This window comes from Lithobates pipiens, unplaced genomic scaffold (genome assembly GCF_037356315.1).
Source record: "Lithobates pipiens isolate NorthernLeopardFrog02 unplaced genomic scaffold, aLitPip1_a1.2 Scaffold_18, whole genome shotgun sequence".
Lineage (NCBI taxonomy): Eukaryota > Metazoa > Chordata > Amphibia > Anura > Ranidae > Lithobates > Lithobates pipiens.
The window spans coordinates 238,214,639-238,228,403 of record NW_027507758.1 but is presented as its reverse complement, the minus strand read 5'-3'; the positions used below and the strand labels follow the sequence as shown (position 1 = coordinate 238,228,403).

Genomic DNA, 13,765 nt, shown 5'->3' with positions numbered 1-13,765 from the left:
TGCCGCTCATGACTTGGGCATGTTATTTGAATATACTATATTTATCGGCGTATAACATGCACCTTCATTTTAGGAGGGAAGTTTCAGGAAAAAAACGTAAATTTTAAATAAAGAACTTTGAAGAAAAAAAGGGTCACAGTGCCCATCTGCAGCCTTAGCAGTACCCTTCAATGCAGCCTGCACTTTGCCCATCAGCAGCCTCACAATTGGCATTAATGCAGCCTGCACATTGCCCATAAGTAGCCTCTCCATTGCCAATTAATGCAGCCTGCACATTGCTCATCAGCAGCCTCACCATTGCAAATTAATGCAGCCTGTATAGTGTCAGGCAGCAGCCTCTCCATTGCCCATTCATGCACCCTCACCATTGCCAATTAATGCAGCCAGCACAGTGCCCATCAGCAGCCTCTCCATTGCCCATTAAGGCAGCCCATTAATGCATCCCCACCATTGGAAATGAATGCAGCGTGCACATCCTTGCTCATCTGCAGCCTCATCAGTAGTGATGGACGAACTTCCGACGGGACGTTTCGCGAACGCGAAACGCGAACGGACACAAACGTTCGCGAAAACGACCGTTCGCCGCGGGCTCCATTGACTTCAATGGGAGGCGAATTTCGCAAACCTTTAGGTCGAATTTGCGGCCACGGGGTAATTATTAGGGGGTAGCACGTAGTCCCACCACCTGGACAATAGCATAATACATGTATGAGGTGAATTTGGGATCGATAACTACAAGCATTTTTTTTTTATTTGGGAAATTGTTCTGACAATTCAGGACTATGGAGCTAATGAAGGCAATGGAGGAGAGGGAAGGTCAGGGACCAGGGTAGGCAAACAAGAGGGTGCAGGAGATACAGAGCACTGACAGCAGCACCGTAATACAGAGCACTGACATCAGCACCGTGACATACAGCGCTGACAGCAGCTCCGTGACATACAGCGCTGACAGCAGCTCCGTGACATACAGCGCTGACAGCAGCTCCGTGACATACAGCGCTGACAGCAGCTCCGTGACATACAGCGCTGACAGCAGCACCGTGACATACAGCGCTGACAGCAGCTCCGTGACATACAGCGCTGACAGCAGCTCCGTGACATACAGCGCTGACAGCAGCTCCGTGACATACAGCACTGACAGCAGCTCCGTGACATACAGCGCTGACAGCAGCTCCGTGACATACAGCGCTGACAGCAGCACCGTGACATACAGCGCTGACAGCAGCTCCGTGACATACAGCGCTGACAGCAGCTCCGTGACATACAGCGCTGACAGCAGCTCCGTGACATACAGCGCTGACAGCAGCTCCGTGACATACAGCGCTGACAGCAGCTCCGTGACATACAGCGCTGACAGCAGCTCCGTGACATACAGCGCTGACAGCAGCTCCGTGACATACAGCGCTGACAGCAGCTCCGTGACATACAGCGCTGACAGCAGCTCCGTGACATACAGCGCTGACAGCAGCTCCGTGACATACAGCGCTGACAGCAGCACCGTAAGCAGCCCCAGGAGGAAGTCAGCACAGCACAGGGATGGTGTGATCCCCTCATAATAAGAACCCCCAGGAGGAAGTCAGCACAGCACAGGGATGGTGGGAGCCCCTCATAATAAGAACACCCAGGAGGAAGTCAGCACAGCACAGGGATGGTGGGAACCCCTCATAATAAGCAGCCCCAGTAGAAATATGACACCGCTCAACCTCTTCAAAGAGGAGGGTAGGGGCATATAGTACGGTGTGCTTTTTTGGGTCAGGGAAGTGAGCCAAATGAATTAAGAAGGTCTGTGTGCTTGATTCCAAAAATTGTTTATAGACATATACATGGTCTACTGATCACATGTGTTGAATTCCTCCGAGATCCATGCCTCATTCATTTTTAGAAATGTGAGGTAGTTAACACTGTGGTGAGCTAGGCGAGTACGCTTATCGGTCACAATCCCCCCTGCTGCGCTGAACGTCCTTTCGGACAGGACACTGGATGAGGGGCAAGCCAACAGTTCGATTGCAAATTGGGCAAGCTCTGGCCAGAGGTCAAGCCTGCCCACCCAGTAGTCTAGGGGTTCATCACTCCTCAGAGCGTCCACATCGGCCGTTAACCCAATGTAGTCGGACACCTGACGGTCTAGGCGTTCCCTGATGCTGGATCCGGATGACACCTGTCGATGGGTCGGCTGAAAGAATGACCTCATATCCGAAGTCACCAACACATCTTCAAACCGGCCTCTTCTTGCAGGCGCTGTTGGATTGGTACCCGCAAATCCTTCTCTGGGAGTGGGAATTGCTCCTCTGCCAGCGCACGCAAAAGCAGAATGCAGCATTTCTCGAAGCAAGGCCTGGAAGTGCTGCATTCTGACAGCCCTCTGCGACGGCGGTAACATTTCCGCCATTTTGTGTTTGTACCGGGGGTCTAAGTACGTTGCCACCCAGTACTGGTCCTTGACCCTCATGCTTTTTATACGGGGGTCCCTATTAAAACACTGGAGCATGAAGGCCCCCATTTGCACTAAAGTGGAAGCGGTGTGGTGGCCTGGCTCCTGCTCATCATCCAGGATAATGTCGTCCTCTTCATTCTCCTCTCCCCATCCTCGCACAACAGGGATCCCAGAAAGGTTTAAAGCATGCTCTTCTTGCTCCTGCTCATCCGCCCCGGCACCATCCTCCTCTGACTCCTCATCAGACTCCTGTTGTTGACTTGTCTCAGATAGAGTAGCCCCCCCTGGGAATTCATCCAGCATTGCGACTTCCTCATCTTCCCGCTCCTGCTCCTCCACAGCCTGATCAATGACACGACGCAATGCACGCTCCAGAAAGAAGGCATAAGGTACCATGTCACTGATGGCGCCATGGCTGCGACTGACCAGTTTGGTGATCTCCTCAAATGGCCGCAGAAGTCTGCATGTGTCGCGCATGAGCAGCCACTGGCGCGGTGAAAAAAAACCCAGCTCCCCAGAACCGTTTCTTTCGCAGAGTTCATACAGGTAGACGTTAACTGCACGTTTCTGCTGGAGCAGCCTATCAAGCATATAGAAGGTTGAGTTCCATCGCGTCGGGCAATCGCAAATAAGACGTCTGACCGGCAGATGGTGTCGCCGCTGAATGTCAGCAAGGCGAGCCATGGCCGTGTAAGATCTTCTGAAATGGGCCGAGATTTTCCTTGCCTGCCGCAAGATGTCCTGGACCCCAGGGTATTTGACAAGGAATCGCTGCACGACCAAGTTTAAGACGTGTGCCATGCACGGCACGTGCGTGATTTTGCCCTGTTTCAATGCGCTAAGCAGATTGGCACCGTTGTCACACACCACTTTACCAACTGTCAAATTGAGCGGTGTTAGCCACTCATCTGCCTGTGAACGCAAAGCTGAAAGGAGTGCCGGGCCAGTGTGGCTCTTTGCTTCCAGGCACAACAGACGCAGCACGGCATGGCAACGTCTCACCTGGCATGTGGAATAGGTTCTGGGGAGCTTGGGCGGTGCAGTGGAAGAGACGCTAGCAGCGGAAAAGGAGGAGGCAGCTGAGGAGGAGAGGGAGGAGGATGGAGTAGGAGGAGGAGAAGAAGAGTCAGGCCTGCATGCAATCCGTGGCGGTAAAACCAAATCTACACGGGTGCCACGGGTTACATGCTTGACGGCCGTCAGAAGGTTCACCCAGTGGGCAGTAAAACTGATATACCTTCCCTGCCCGTGTTTGCTAGACCACGTGTCTGTGGTCAGATGTATCTTGGCACCGACACTGTGTGCCAGAGATACATTCACTTGCCGCTGAACATGGCCATATAGCTCTGGGATGCCCTTCTCTGAGAAATACTTCCTTCCTGGGACCTTCCATTGTGGTGTTCCAATGGCCACAAATTTGCGAAAGGCCTCCGAGTCCACCAGTTTATATGGCAGTAGTTGGCGGGCTATGAGTTCTGACAAGCCAGCCGCCAACCGTTGGGCAAGAGGGTTATCCGGCGTCATCATTTTTTTACGCTCAAACATTAGGCCCACGGAAGCCTGCCTTTTTGCAGAAAAATGTGAGCTTGGCGTGATGGAAGGTGGAGTGGAGGACAATTGTGAGGAGAGAGGAGAAGGAGAAGTAGAAGACGAGGCTGGACGGTGAGAGCCTGCAGTGTGGCTTTGTGTGTTCCGTTGCTCCCACTGGGCTCGGTGATGGCTGCTCATGTGCCTTCTTAAGGCGGTCGTCCCTAGGTGAGTATTGGGCTTACCGCGACTAACGCGTTGACTGCAAAGATTGCAGATGGCAACGCTATTGTCAGCAGCGGACACGTTAAAAAAAGCCCACACTGCGGAGCCATGTGCCGGTGTCCTGGGAGCGCCAGATGTGACCGTACATGGTCGATGACTCGCTCCTGATACATTTGCAGTCTGCTTTGTCCCTGCTGTGCAATGTAAGTCATTGCTGCTTCTCCTCCCTATCTGCTGGTCCATATCTCCCTCTGAACTCCCCTCCTCTTCCTCTCTTGTGGGCACCCACGTGACATCACTAGACACGTCATCATCAACGTCACCTTCCCCACCGCTATAAGTAGAGTAGGCAGCAACACCGGGGACCAACCTCCTCCTTGGGCTGATCTGGGTACTGGCGTCAGACTGCTGAGTAGCGCTTGTTGCTACCTCCTCTTCCTGATCCAATACCAAGAGTGGCTGCGCATCAGAAATGTCCTCTTGATATGGATCGGAAAATAATTCCAGTGACTCAAGCGGAAGGTATGTGGTGGTGGTGGTGGTGGTCGTGTTGTTGGTGGTAGTGTCTTTGGGGGTGCACATAGCAGAGAGTGAAGAAGAGGGTGCAGATCGAGAGGATGAGGAGGGTGCAGAAGAGTAAGGCTGAGCGAGCCACTCAACCAAGTCTGGTGCATCCTTTAAAGTAATTGAACGCACCTTCTGCAACTTCCCACTTTGGCTCAAGCCTGTTGCTCCTGCCCTACCCCTACCACCCCTGCGGAAGGGCCTGCCTCTTCCTCTGCATGTCATTTTTTAAATGACCCTGTGACAAAACTCTTAGTCCCTATACCGCTGAAGGACTGCTGCAGTATAGGTGAGCGGTCAGCAGTGGTGCACGTCAACCCTATCTATTGTGGACCGATAGCGGTCCTTACAGAACAGCAGACTGTACCGCACTCAAGCCTATGTACCGTAGCACCCTATACCAAGTTACCAGTCCTTATAAGAACTTTTGTGGACCAAGCAGGTTGTGTATTAGTGTTTAGCAGACTGTACGTCAGTCCCTATACCGCTGAAGGACTGCTGCAGTATAGGGCAGCGGTCAGCAGTGGTGCACGTCAACCCTATCTATTGTGGACCGATAGCGGTCCTTACAGAACAGCAGACTGTACCGCACTCAAGCCTATGTACCGTAGCACCCTATACCAAGTTACCAGTCCTTATAAGAACTTTTGTGGACCAAGCAGGTTGTGTATTAGTGTTTAGCAGACTGTACGTCAGTCCCTATACCGCTGAAGGACTGCTGCAGTATAGGGCAGCGGTCAGCAGTGGTGCACGTCAACCCTATCTATTGTGGACCGATAGCGGTCCTTACAGAACAGCAGACTGTACCGCACTCAAGCCTATGTACCGTAGCACCCTATACCAAGTTACCAGTCCTTATAAGAACTTTTGTGGAACAAGCAGGTTGTGTGTTAGTGATTAGCAGACTGTACGTCAGTCCCTATACCGCTGAAGGACTGCTGCAGTATAGGTGAGCGGTCAGCAGTGGTGCACGTCAACCCTATCTATTGTGGACCGATAGCGGTCCTTACAGAACAGCAGACTGTACCGCACTCAAGCCTATGTACCGTAGCACCCTATACCAAGTTACCAGTCCTTATAAGAACTTTTGTGGACCAAGCAGGTTGTGTATTAGTGTTTAGCAGACTGTACGTCAGTCCCTATACCGCTGAAGGACTGCTGCAGTATAGGGCAGCGGTCAGCAGTGGTGCACGTCAACCCTATCTATTGTGGACCGATAGCGGTCCTTACAGAACAGCAGACTGTACCGCACTCAAGCCTATGTACCGTAGCACCCTATACCAAGTTACCAGTCCTTATAAGAACTTTTGTGGACCAAGCAGGTTGTGTATTAGTGTTTAGCAGACTGTACGTCAGTCCCTATACCGCTGAAGGACTGCTGCAGTATAGGGCAGCGGTCAGCAGTGGTGCACGTCAACCCTATCTATTGTGGACCGATAGCGGTCCTTACAGAACAGCAGACTGTACCGCACTCAAGCCTATGTACCGTAGCACCCTATACCAAGTTACCAGTCCTTATAAGAACTTTTGTGGAACAAGCAGGTTGTGTGTTAGTGATTAGCAGACTGTACGTCAGTCCCTATACCGCTGAAGGACTGCTGCAGTATAGGTGAGCGGTCAGCAGTGGTGCACGTCAACCCTATCTATTGTGGACCGATAGCGGTCCTTACAGAACAGCAGACTGTACCGCACTCAAGCCTATGTACCGTAGCACCCTATACCAAGTTACCAGTCCTTATAAGAACTTTTGTGGACCAAGCAGGTTGTGTATTAGTGTTTAGCAGACTGTACGTCAGTCCCTATACCGCTGAAGGACTGCTGCAGTATAGGGCAGCGGTCAGCAGTGGTGCACGTCAACCCTATGTATTGTGGACCGATAGCGGTCCTTACAGAACAGCAGACTGTACCGCACTCAAGCCTATGTACCGTAGCACCCTATACCAAGTTACCAGTCCTTATAAGAACTTTTGTGGACCAAGCAGGTTGTGTATTAGTGTTTAGCAGACTGTACGTCAGTCCCTATACCGCTGAAGGACTGCTGCAGTATAGGGCAGCGGTCAGCAGTGGTGCACGTCAACCCTATCTATTGTGGACCGATAGCGGTCCTTACAGAACAGCAGACTGTACCGCACTCAAGCCTATGTACCGTAGCACCCTATACCAAGTTACCAGTCCTTATAAGAACTTTTGTGGACCAAGCAGGTTGTGTATTAGTGTTTAGCAGACTGTACGTCAGTCCCTATACCGCTGAAGGACTGCTGCAGTATAGGGCAGCGGTCAGCAGTGGTGCACGTCAACCCTATCTATTGTGGACCGATAGCGGTCCTTACAGAACAGCAGACTGTACCGCACTCAAGCCTATGTACCGTAGCACCCTATACCAAGTTACCAGTCCTTATAAGAACTTTTGTGGAACAAGCAGGTTGTGTGTTAGTGATTAGCAGACTGTACGTCAGTCCCTATACCGCTGAAGGACTGCTGCAGTATAGGTGAGCGGTCAGCAGTGGTGCACGTCAACCCTATCTATTGTGGACCGATAGCGGTCCTTACAGAACAGCAGACTGTACCGCACTCAAGCCTATGTACCGTAGCACCCTATACCAAGTTACCAGTCCTTATAAGAACTTTTGTGGAACAAGCAGGTTGTGTGTTAGTGATTAGCAGACTGTACGTCAGTCCCTATACCAATGAAGGACTGCTGCAGTATAGGGCAGCGGTCAGCAGTAGTGCACGGCAACCCTATGTATTGTGGACCGATAGCGGTCCTTACAGAACAGCAGACTGTACTGCACTCAGGCCTATGTACCGTAGCACCCTATACCAAGTTACCAGTCCTTATAAAAACTTTTGTGGACCAAGCAGGTTGTGTGTTAGTGTTTAGCAGACTGTGCGTCAGTCCCTATACCGCTGAAGGACTGCTGCAGTATAGGGCAGCGGTCAGCAGTAGTGCACGGCAACCCTATGTATTGTGGACCGATAGCGGTCCTTACAGAACAGCAGACTGTAACGCACTCAGGCCTATGTACCGTAGCACCCTATACCAAGTTACCAGTCCTTATAAGAACTTTTGTGGACCAAGCAGGTTGTGTGTTAGTGATTAGCAGACTGTACGTCAGTCCCTATACCAATGAAGGACTGCTGCAGTATAGGGCAGCGGTCAGCAGTAGTGCACGGCAACCCTATGTATTGTGGACCGATAGCGGTCCTTACAGAACAGCAGACTGTAACGCACTCAGGCCTATGTACCGTAGCACCCTATACCAAGTTACCAGTCCTTATAAAAACTTTTGTGGACCAAGCAGGTTGTGTGTTAGTGTTTAGCAGACTGTGCGTCAGTCCCTATACCGCTGAAGGACTGCTGCAGTATAGGGCAGCGGTCAGCAGTGGTGCACGTCAACCCTATCTATTGTGGACCGATAGCGGTCCTTACAGAACAGCAGACTGTACCGCACTCAAGCCTATGTACCGTAGCACCCTATACCAAGTTACCAGTCCTTATAAGAACTTTTGTGGACCAAGCAGGTTGTGTATTAGTGTTTAGCAGACTGTACGTCAGTCCCTATACCGCTGAAGGACTGCTGCAGTATAGGGCAGCGGTCAGCAGTGGTGCACGTCAACCCTATCTATTGTGGACCGATAGCGGTCCTTACAGAACAGCAGACTGTACCGCACTCAAGCCTATGTACCGTAGCACCCTATACCAAGTTACCAGTCCTTATAAGAACTTTTGTGGAACAAGCAGGTTGTGTGTTAGTGATTAGCAGACTGTACGTCAGTCCCTATACCAATGAAGGACTGCTGCAGTATAGGGCAGCGGTCAGCAGTAGTGCACGGCAACCCTATGTATTGTGGACCGATAGCGGTCCTTACAGAACAGCAGACTGTAACGCACTCAGGCCTATGTACCGTAGCACCCTATACCAAGTTACCAGTCCTTATAAGAACTTTTGTGGACCAAGCAGGTTGTGTGTTAGTGATTAGCAGACTGTACGTCAGTCCCTATACCAATGAAGGACTGCTGCAGTATAGGGCAGCGGTCAGCAGTAGTGCACGGCAACCCTATGTATTGTGGACCGATAGCGGTCCTTACAGAACAGCAGACTGTACTGCACTCAGGCCTATGTACCGTAGCACCCTATACCAAGTTACCAGTCCTTATAAAAACTTTTGTGGACCAAGCAGGTTGTGTGTTAGTGTTTAGCAGACTGTGCGTCAGTCCCTATACCGCTGAAGGACTGCTGCAGTATAGGGCAGCGGTCAGCAGTAGTGCACGGCAACCCTATGTATTGTGGACCGATAGCGGTCCTTACAGAACAGCAGACTGTAACGCACTCAGGCCTATGTACCGTAGCACCCTATACCAAGTTACCAGTCCTTATAAGAACTTTTGTGGACCAAGCAGGTTGTGTGTTAGTGATTAGCAGACTGTACGTCAGTCCCTATACCAATGAAGGACTGCTGCAGTATAGGGCAGCGGTCAGCAGTAGTGCACGGCAACCCTATGTATTGTGGACCGATAGCGGTCCTTACAGAACAGCAGACTGTAACGCACTCAGGCCTATGTACCGTAGCACCCTATACCAAGTTACCAGTCCTTATAAAAACTTTTGTGGACCAAGCAGGTTGTGTGTTAGTGTTTAGCAGACTGTGCGTCAGTCCCTATACCGCTGAAGGACTGCTGCAGTATAGGGCAGCGGTCAGCAGTAGTGCACGGCAACCCTATGTATTGTGGACCGATAGCGGTCCTTACAGAACAGCAGACTGTAACGCACTCAGGCCTATGTACCGTAGCACCCTATACCAAGTTACCAGTCCTTATAAGAACTTTTGTGGACCAAGCAGGTTGTGTGTTAGTGATTAGCAGACTGTACGTCAGTCCCTATACCAATGAAGGACTGCTGCAGTATAGGGCAGCGGTCAGCAGTAGTGCACGGCAACCCTATGTATTGTGGACCGATAGCGGTCCTTACAGAACAGCAGACTGTAACGCACTCAGGCCTATGTACCGTAGCACCCTATACCAAGTTACCAGTCCTTATAAGAACTTTTGTGGAACAAGCAGGTTGTGTGTTAGTGATTAGCAGACTGTACGTCAGTCCCTATACCAATGAAGGACTGCTGCAGTATAGGGCAGCGGTCAGCAGTAGTGCACGGCAACCCTATGTATTGTGGACCGATAGCGGTCCTTACAGAACAGCAGACTGTAACGCACTCAGGCCTATGTACCGTAGCACCCTATACCAAGTTACCAGTCCTTATAAGAACTTTTGTGGACCAAGCAGGTTGTGTGTTAGTGATTAGCAGACTGTACGTCAGTCCCTATACCAATGAAGGACTGCTGCAGTATAGGGCAGCGGTCAGCAGTAGTGCACGGCAACCCTATGTATTGTGGACCGATAGCGGTCCTTACAGAACAGCAGACTGTACTGCACTCAGGCCTATGTACCGTAGCACCCTATACCAAGTTACCAGTCCTTATAAAAACTTTTGTGGACCAAGCAGGTTGTGTGTTAGTGTTTAGCAGACTGTGCGTCAGTCCCTATACCGCTGAAGGACTGCTGCAGTATAGGGCAGCGGTCAGCAGTAGTGCACGGCAACCCTATGTATTGTGGACCGATAGCGGTCCTTACAGAACAGCAGACTGTAACGCACTCAGGCCTATGTACCGTAGCACCCTATACCAAGTTACCAGTCCTTATAAGAACTTTTGTGGACCAAGCAGGTTGTGTGTTAGTGATTAGCAGACTGTACGTCAGTCCCTATACCAATGAAGGACTGCTGCAGTATAGGGCAGCGGTCAGCAGTAGTGCACGGCAACCCTATGTATTGTGGACCGATAGCGGTCCTTACAGAACAGCAGACTGTACCGCACCCAAGCCTATGTACCGTAGCACCCTAGACAGACCAAGTTACCAGTCCTGATAAAGAGCTTTGTGGAACAAGTGAGTTGTGAATGATTAGCAGACTGCAGCAGAAGGGCAGCAGTCAAGTATAATATTCTTTCTATATTTGGAAGAAAGAATATTATACGTGTACAAGCCTATTACCGTACCACTGATACCAGTCCTGAAAAGAACCTTTGTGGAACTAATAGTAACAGCAAGTCTTTAAAATTATCCTCACTGCCTGACACACTGCTTCCTGCCTGTCCCTATACAAATTGGCAAAAAAGAGTAGGCTGGAACGATTAGCTGGAACAGCTCTTTTGTGGACCTGATAGTAACAGCTAATGATGATGATGATGATGATGATGAAGAAAGACTAATCTGGCTGAGCTGTCCCTAAAATAGCAGCATACAGCGCTCTGTCCCTTTATCTAAACTGACAAAAGAAACTCAGGCTGCTGACCTAACACCTATACCAGTCCTGAAAAGAACTTTTGTGTACCAAATAGCTAGCGTTTTCTCTGTCCCTACTCCACACAGGATCCTTTCCCTACAGTGACAGAAGAAAGAATGTAAAATGGCCACCGGATCGGGTGTATTTATAGGTTAGGGGGAATGTCCAAGTGTCCATGAGCTGTCATGTCTCAATTGGTTGTCCTGTAACACATGATAAACGTGTCACGAAAGGTTAAAGTTCTTGTATACATTAAACACGTAAGTCCGCCGGGGCGAACGACGGAAAAAGGCGTTCGAACCCGCGGACGGCGAAAGTCGGAAATTCGCCGCGAAACGACCGCCGGGCGAACCGTTCGGCCATCACTACTCATCAGTGCTGGACTACACAGCAGCCCAATCTCCTGTGTACCAGACGATCACACACTCACAGTCTTGCCTGTGATAGACAGAACAGTGGTCCAATCCTGGGCCAGGAGGTAGGACTGTGCGTGACTGATCGCCGGGTACACAGGAGATCGCCGCTCTGTGTAATCCGGCACTGACAAGGCTGCACGTGAGCAAGGATGTGCAGGCTGCATTCATTTACAATGATGAGCCTGCATTGATGGGCTGCATTAATGGGCAATGGAGAGGCTGCTGATGGGCACTGTGCTGGATGCATTAATCAGCTGGCACCCACCCCCTCCCTCAACTCAAAGACAGCAGGAATCGGCGTATAATGCGCACACATGATTTTCCCTGATTTTCAAGGAGAAAAAGTATGTGTTATACACCAATAAATACGTGTATATATCTTTTGCGGCCCCCATGGTGCTTGGGGATTTGTTGTGGGTCACAAAAGATATATATAGCCAAATTACCAGTGGGGCCATTTGAAACCAGAATGTGGGCCACAATTGGCCTGTGGGCCGGACTTTGAACATGCCTGTATTAAGGTAAAAATAATGCTGCCTTTACAGCCACTTTAAAAATATGGGATCAGAGTGAACTAACACAGTAGTGGAGCGGATGCCAATAGCAACCAGAAAACTGCAGTTCACATTTTTATTTAAAGACACTGCTGTATGTATGGCACCACTGATTTCTTTACTAATCGCTGTACACATTTAAATGCAGCATTTTAGATGCCTGTGTGAATGGGTCCTAGAGTAAGGAATCTTAAGACCAGGGCTAGGGCTGGCAAAATTATGCTGCCAATTATAGGTTCCGATGATTTCTCCTTCCAATATTAAATTGTGTGAAACCAAAAAAAAAAAAATACTCTCAGAGGATGTCACACAAGCATTATAAAAAAATATGGGAACTTCCACCGATGTATCTTTGTTAAGGTGCAGACCCAATGTACCTTGTCTTTGTTTTCCTACTTAGTGGACTGTCACCCTCCCCTCCCACTGTCCATTTCACTCATACACCCCGCACATCCAGGGTGTTCATCTAGGCGAGAATGATGTACACGATTGCCCGCAACTTCTCGGGATACCACATTACACATCCTAGGAAGCCTCGGGGTACGCCATGCATCATCAGGAGGGTGTCTCTTCCTGGGTTTTGCAGCTGACCCCCTGATGATGCCCTCGCGTTATCAACGGGTTGGTAGTAAGAACCTGGAAAAGACAGCTGGCTCCTGATAAAGCATGGATGTGCAGCAGCGGATCACTTTTTTTTTCATCCCTGGTTGTGTCTGTATTACAAAACATAAGCTTTTTCTCCCTATTGGCAAACATAGGGCAAACAACTTGACATAAAACCATTCCCTACTCTTTCTTTTATAAAACATTGGCTCAATTGTTCAATATTAGTCATGCAAATTAGAAAGTCAGAGTGAAGTCAAAACTTCTGCTCTGCATACTTCTTCCAGGTTTGTGCTTCAGAAAGCATTAAAACTAGGCAACTGGTATTTTCAGAAGGAAAGGTCTGTAAAGAAAGACTCAGTTTTACTCAGTATAAGTTTCAACTAAAAGTAGCATGTTTTCCTCTGTGGAGGTGGATGTTCTCAAGATTTATTTTTCCAATTACTGCTAAAATTGCAGTGTTTACAGGACTTCCCATAAAAAGCTAAAGCTTAAAAGCTGCCAGCAAGAGTGTCGGTATAATGTAAAGAAAGTTTGTGTCCAGGGACTGCGTTTCAATAGCATTTCTGGTTAGCACACAAACTGGCCACAGCTATTGTTTGTATGTGGCCATAAGTGGTAGTGTTTAGCAGCATTTATTTTAATGACTGGATGGAATATATAATTGGAGTGTGGGGAGACTCTAAGGCAGTGTTTCTCAACTCCAGTCCTCAAGGCGCCCCAACAGGTCATGTTTTCAGGTTTTCCCTTATTTTGCACAGGTGATTTGATCAGTTTCGCTGCTTTAGTAATTACCACAGCCGTTTCATCAGAGGGAAATCCTGAAAACGTGACCTGTTGGGGCGCTTTGAGGACTGGAGTTGAGAAACACTGCTCAAGGCTAGGTTTACATCTATGCGATTGGTGTGGGTCCCATTTGTGTGGGCACAACAGCCCATTCTTTTGAATTGGCTGCTGTACCTGCAGGAAATGCAATAAAAAAAACCCTGCACCTTTTTAACCCCCTGGCTGCTGACGCCTTCTGGCCCTTTAATGGGTTTATGATGCCAGGAGGCAGGGTTTAGAATCATGTGACCACCGTGATTATCTCTCCAGGCAGTCAC

The 13,765-nt window shown here is 49.5% G+C and overlaps 1 protein-coding gene across 4 annotated transcripts in view; it reads left to right on the top strand.

The window, feature by feature from the left end:
• HIVEP2 (HIVEP zinc finger 2) overlaps positions 1-13,765 on the top strand; it is a 304,484-nt gene that overhangs the window by 116,357 nt on the left and 174,362 nt on the right. The gene's annotated exons all lie outside the window — the stretch shown is intronic.